Source organism: Triticum dicoccoides, chromosome 3B, assembly GCF_002162155.2.
Source record: "Triticum dicoccoides isolate Atlit2015 ecotype Zavitan chromosome 3B, WEW_v2.0, whole genome shotgun sequence".
Lineage (NCBI taxonomy): Eukaryota > Viridiplantae > Streptophyta > Magnoliopsida > Poales > Poaceae > Triticum > Triticum dicoccoides.
The window spans coordinates 158464644-158471928 of NC_041385.1; positions in this window are offsets into that span (position 1 = coordinate 158464644).

Sequence of the window (7285 nt, forward strand, 5' to 3'; positions counted from 1 at the left end):
CTGCCCGATTTTTCTGGCCCGATACCCGATTCTAAGTCCGGGGTCCGGGTCATGTCCTCCCGCGAGCGGGTATCCGGCTCAGAGAGCTCGGTAACCTGGACATAATTCGTCCTCAAAGTAGAGGGATAATCCATGTGTGGCTCTTCCACTACCGCTATCTCGTGGGTGACCGGTGGGGATTTAATATCCCTTTGGTCGGGTTTAAGCCCAATCCGATCATAGTCTGTAGTGACTCCCAAAGCTCATTAAGGGAGGAGAGCTCCATTGGATTCATCTATTCGGCGAGTTCCGAATTGACGTGGAGGCTGTTTTTGATGACCCGAGAGGTCATCGTCGGTGCGGAAGCCGATCGGGCGGCCATGACGAAGCCGCCTAGTTGGAGAGTTTGGCCTACAGCCAGTGCTCCCCCAGAGGTGATGTTGTCCTTGACAACGAGACGGGCCATCCAGCCTTGTAGCGATGACACAGAGGAACTCTCAATGAAAGCACCAATGTTGGTGTCAAAACCGGCGGATCTCGGGTAGGGGGGTCCCGATCTGTGCGTCTAAGGCTAATGGTAACATGAGGCAAGGGACACGATGTTTTACCCAGGTTTGGGCCCTCTCGATGGAGGTAAAACCCTACTTCCTGCTTGATTGATCTTGATGATATGAGTATTACAAGAGTTGATCTACCACGAGATCGTAGAGGCTAAACCCTAGAAGCTAGCCTATGATGATTGTCCCTCTAAGGACTAAACCCTCCGGTTTATATAGACACCGGAGGGGGCTAGGGTTTACACAGAGTCGGTTACAAAGAAGCATCGCCAAGATTGTCTTCCACGCAAAGGACAGTCCCATCCGGACACGGGACGAAGTCTTGAGTCTTGTATCTTCACGGTCCAATAGTCCGGCCAAAGTATATAGTCCGGCTGTCCGGATACCCCCTAATCCAGGACTCCCTCAGCCACCGACCTACTTCTTCCTCCTATATATACCCACATACCCCAAAAACAATCAGGGAGCCAATGAAAAACAATTTCCACCGCCGTAACCTTCTGTATCCGCGAGATCCCATCTTGGAGCCTTCGCCGGCGCTCCGCCGGAGGGGGAATCGACCACGGAGGGCTTCTACATCAACACCATAGACCCTCCAATGAGTTGTGAGTAGTTTACCACAGACCTTCGGGTCCATAGTTATTAGCTAGATGGCTTCTTCTCTCCTTTTGGATCTCAATACCATGTTCTCCCCCTCTCTTGTGGAGATCTATTTGATGTAACTCTTTTTGCGTTGTGTTTGTCGAGATCCGATGAATTGTGGGTTTATGATCAAGTTTATCTATGAGAAATATTTGATCTCCTCTGAATTCTTTTATGTATGATTGAATTATCTTTGCAAGTCTCTTTCAATTATCAGTTTGGTTTGGCCTACTAGATTGATCTTTCTTGCCATGGGAGAAGTGCTTAGCTTTGGGTTCAATCTTAGGGTGTCCTTACCCAGTGACAATAAGGGTTGCAAGGCACGTATTGTATTGTTGCCATCGAGGATAAAAAGATGGGGTTTATATCATATTGCATGAGTTTATCCCTCTACATCATGTCATCTTTCTTAATGCGTTACTCTGTTCTTATGAACTTAATACTCTAGATGCATGCTGGATAGCGGTCGATGTGTGGAGTAATAGTAGTAGATGCAGACAGGAGTCAGTCTACTTGTCATGGACGTGATGCCTATATACATGATCATGCCTAGATAATCTCATAATTATTCGCTTTTCTATCAATTGCTCGACAGTAATTTGTTCACCCACCGTAATACTTATGCTATCTTGAGAGAAGCTAGTAGTGAAACTATGGCCCCCAGGTCTATCTTTTATCATACAATCTTTCAATCTACTTTTATTTGCATCTTTACCTTTTCAATCTATATTATAAAATACCAAAAATATATTTATCTTATCATACTATCTTTATTAGATCTCACTTTCGCAAGTGGCCGTGAAGGGATTGACAACCCCTTTATTGTGTTGGTTGCGAGTTCTTTGTTTGTTTGTGTAGGTGCGTGGGACTTTTGAGGAGCCTCCTACTGGATTGATACCTTGGTTCTAAAAAACTAAGGGAAATACATACGCTACTATTGCTGCATCACCCTTTCCTCTTCAAGGAAAACGAACGCAAGCTCAGGACATAGCAAGAGTAAACTACTCACAACTCATCGGAAGGGCCTTGGAGATGATGTAGAGGCTCTCCATGGTCGATTCCCCCTCCGGCGGAGCGCCGGCGAAGGCTCCAAGATGGGATCTCGAGAATACAGAAGGTTGCGGTGGTGGAAATAGTTTTTCGTGGTCGCTTTTGATGGTTTCAGGGTACGTCGGTATATATAGGAGGAAGAAGTAGGTCGGCGGACGCTCGAGGGGCCCACGAGGGTGGGGGGAGCACCCACCTCCAGGGGGCGCGCCGGGCACCCTCATGACCGCCTCCTCTGTTGCTTGATGTCCACTCCAAGTCCCCTGGATCACGTTTGTTCCAAAAAGATTGCTCCCGAAGGTTTCATTCCGTTTGGACTCCGTTTGACATTCCTATCCTTCGAAACACTGAAATAGGCAATTCGGGTTGGGCCTCCGGTTAGTAGGTTAGTCCCAAAAATGATATAAAAGTGTAAAGTAAAGCCCATAAACATCCAAAATGGGTAATATAATAGCATGGAACAATAAAAAATTATAGATAGTTGGAGACGTATCAAGCATCCCCAAGCTTAATTCCTGCCCGTCCTCGAGTAGGTAAATGATAAAAACAGAATTTCTGATGTGGAATGCTACCTAGCATAATTCTCAATGTAATTTTCTTTATTGTGGCATGAATGTTCAGATCCAAATGATTCAAAATAAAAGTTCATATTGACATAAGAAATAGTAATACTTCAAGCATACTAACTAAGCAAGCATGTCTTCTCAAAATAGCATGGGTAAAGAAAGTTATCCCTAGAAAATCATATAGTCTGGCTGTTGCTCTATCTTCATCACACAAAGTATGTAATCATGCACAACCCCGATGACAAGCCAAGCAATTATTTCATACTTTAGTAATCTCAAACTTTTTCAGCTTTCACGCAATACATGAGCGTGAGCCATGGACATAGCACTATATGTGGAATAGAATGGTGGTTGTGGAGAAGACAAAAAAGGAGAAGATAGTCTCACATCAACTAGGCGTATCAATGGGCTATGGAGATGCCCATTAATAGATATCAATGTGAGTGAGTAGGGATTGCCGTGCAACCAATGCACTAGAGCTATAAATGTATGAAAGCTCAACAAAAGAAACTAAGTGGGTGTGCATCCAACTTGCTTGCTCACGAAGACCTAGGGCATTTTGAGGAAGCCCAACATTGGAATCACTACAAAAAAATACACTTCCGTGATGATACATGTTTGTCACAGTAGGTCGCGTTTTTTGTCATGCATGTACATCCATGACGATTTTATTACAGAATCAAGATAGTCATACCTGTGTTGTCGTAGAAGTGTTCCATGACATTACCAAAATTATCATCATGGAAGTGTCCACTTCCATGACGATAAGTCGCGCGTCACAGAAGTGCTTTCATCAAGGGTGACCGACACGTGGCATCCACCGTAACGGAACGCCGTTAAGCTATCGGGTCGGGTTTTGGATCCGATAACCCGTTAACAGCCCCGACCAATGGGGATTTTCCACGTGCAAAATCATCATTGGGTGGAGGAAACACGTGTTGGCTCATCGTTGGGACATTTGTCATCCACTCATTGGATGGAAGGCGCCTATTATACGTCGACACGTGGCACGACCCAACAGAGGCCCATTCTTGTGAAAAGGCCGGCCCGTTTGACTTGGTCAAAAGGTGGCGGGCCGGCCCATGGAAAGCCTGTTAATGGCCTGTTCGCATATAGCCCATTTACAGCTCGCTAACCCAAGGCCCGTTACGCCCTATCCGAATTAGGCCCAGTAGCATCATCTGGGCCATCCAATATGATTCCAGCCCATTTTCACTTCTGGCGCATGTATGACCCATGATGTCTTTCGGCCCATATGAGGCCCTATGTAACTCTTGGCCTATTAACGGCCCGTGGTGAAACTGGCCCGTAATGAACAATGTATCACTTTACACCCATTAACAGCCCGTGGTGAAACTGGCCCGTGGTGAACAATGTATCACTTTATACCCATTAACGGCCTGTTGTTCTGTTGGGCTGTTCCCAGCCCATGATATCTTTCGGCCTTCTCAGAGCCCATTTATTCTTGGGCTCATTTCCATCATTCGTTTACTTATAGCCCGTTACTGTCATTTTCGGCTTGTGGGCCAAATTCAGCCCGTGGTTACAGTCGGCTCGTTTGTGGTCTGTTAATATGTTGGGCCGTTTTCATAGCGTCATCAAATACGGCCTATTAACGATGGCCCGTTATGGTCAACCCATGAACGGATGATTCCAACTCTAGCCTGTTTACGTCCATAGTGCGGTCTGTTTGGCCCATGTTTGGCCAATCGATCATACGACCCGTATAAGGCCCATTGATGATACGACCCATAGAAGGCCCATTGTTTCTATGGCCCGTAGAAGGCCCATTGTTTTTCTATGACCCATAGAAGGCCCACTATTTCTACAGCCAGTAGGAGGCCCAGTGTCACTACAGTAAAATATTAGCCCATGGTTATTGTGGCCTAGTTTTAAAAAATAGGTTATTGCAGCCACTAGATAACCGTGGAAAAAGAACTGCAATGACTACAAGCAAACAAATAAATAAGACAACAAGGAAATAAATAAGCAAGCAACTAATGCTAGGCTATCACGGCTATTACACATATTACTTCCACCTGTGGAAATATTGGGAACAAAGCAACATATCATATACACTGGTTGTCAAAGTTGGCGACCAGCGCAAATAAACACTGCAGCAAAACAAATCCAGAACTGAAACCACTTCAGAAGATCTTAAGAAACAATATCCTGGGTACCCATAATGCTGGCAAGATGCTTAGCAAGCTTATTAACTTTCTTTTGTTTGGCGCTTAAATCCTCCAGTGCTTGCTGTTGCACTAGAAAATATGCATCTGAATTCTGCAGGGACTTCCTCAGTCCTTCAGCTTCCTGTCGTAGCACATCTAACCGACGTCTTTCAACTTGAAGTTGAGACTCAAGAAGACGGACTGATTCAGGCAGCAAGTTCGAAGAGCTTGTGCCCGCAGTAGTGGCCCGTAACTCGAACACTACATCAAGACATGACTTTTTGGGTTCCCTCACTGTCGTCAAGATAGTTTTTATCAGCTTTCTTGGAGACCAACAGGGATGTCTCACTACCTTGAACCTTTCTGCATTACTTCCTTTACCATTGATAACGAGGTACTGTTCTCCAATATTTTGTCCGCATTCTAAAAGAGAAACAAGCAGACACATCACATGTTTACCATGTTGTATATGAACTCATTTTGGTAAATGAGTTCAGTAGTAAAGTGGACAGGATAACAACATGAAACAAACATATATCTATGTACCATGGTCACTTTATGGTCTATATCATTCTAGTTTTTGTTGCCAAATCAAGATAGAGACACAGTTCAAATAATATTTGTTCAAGACAAAGCAGAATAGACAGAATATAAGTGTGGGTAACTATAGAGCAATAACAACACTTGTAATGTGCATGACATGAGAACATAACTGTTTATTCAATTGAAACTGAAATCAACATAGAGCAGGTTACAACAGCAAACCAGTTAAAGAAACATGTTTAAAACATACCTGTTGCGCCATTGGAGTTTCAATTCCATCCTTCAAATTTGAAAATAGTTGGTATGAGTAAATATAGTAATGCAAGAGCAAAGGAGTATGAACCATAGCTATAGAACCTGACCTGAGAACAAATCTTCTTCTCCTTTAAGCATTGAGTTGGGATTCGGAGTGGTGGTCCTCGTGCTTTGGGCACTGCAGTTCCCTTACTAACTGCTCGTGTTTGGGTGCTCTGTGGTGGAGACGGTGCGGTGTCAACTGGAACTGGGTTACTATCTGCCGGGGTTGGGGTTAGAAGGGGTGTAGCTAGTTCTCTGTCCAACTTGGTAGGGGTACAATCTGCGAGAGTCTGGGTTATGTGTGGTGGATCTGGTCCTTGGGAAAGTACAACCGTGGTTCTATCTGCATCAACTGGTAGCACTATCTTTTCTGAAGACCGTGTTGTTACTCCCTTAGATATTGCCATCACGCTCTCCAATTCAAATGGCCGATAAACAAGAAAAGTAATTGAAAGTATAGACATTGTATGATAGACAGGTGCAATGGATAGTGGGGAATAAAAAAGGGCATGAACTAATTCATATTTATGTTGTCTATCCAAACAGGATAGCATGAGAGAATTTCACATATATGATGGCTAACTAAACAGGATAGCATGACACAATTTCACATTATGATGGCTAACTAAAAAAGATGGAAAGACATAGTTCAAAATATGAGACTATGTAAACAGGATGACATGACATAACTATATAATGTGTTAATTAAATAGGTTGGCATGCCATAATTCACATACATTCATGGATAGAATGCCATAATTCAAAATATGATGACTTTAAACACTAAACAGGATGAGATGATATAACTATATGATGTCTTTATTAAATGGGTTGCCATGCCATAATTCAGATAGATGATGTGTATGTACTATGTAAACATGATGGCATGATATAATTCAAATATATGATTTATATAGTAAGCAAGTAAGCAGATGGCAATCCATATATGATGTAAAAACTAAGCAATGCAAGACAACATGCAGGACATGGGTAATATAACCCTGCCAAGTTTGAGCATAGACCTCAGGGGGGAAATAGGACTGGTCATCAATCTCTGAATCCTCCTCTGAGGAGCTCTCTGTAACCAGCAAGATGTCTGCTTCAGCAGGTAGCATTGTCTGCTCTGAATACCTTGTTTTCACTCCAGATACTTCCATCACTGCTTCAAATGGCTAATGCACAGGAAGAGTAGTTGAATATACAAACGTTGTCGACAAATGGAACACGCAATACAAAAAAAATGATAGCATGATATAATTCACATACATGATGATTGGCTAAACAGCATGGCATTGCATAATCCACATATATAATGCCTTTGCAACAAGATAGCATTGTATAATTCACATATATAATGTCTTGCAACAAGATGGCAATGCATAATTCACATATATGGTAATTAGACACTGAACGGGTGGCATTCACACAAAGCATGTCTAAACTAATCAAATGACATAGCAATGCGAGACACCATACGCACGAT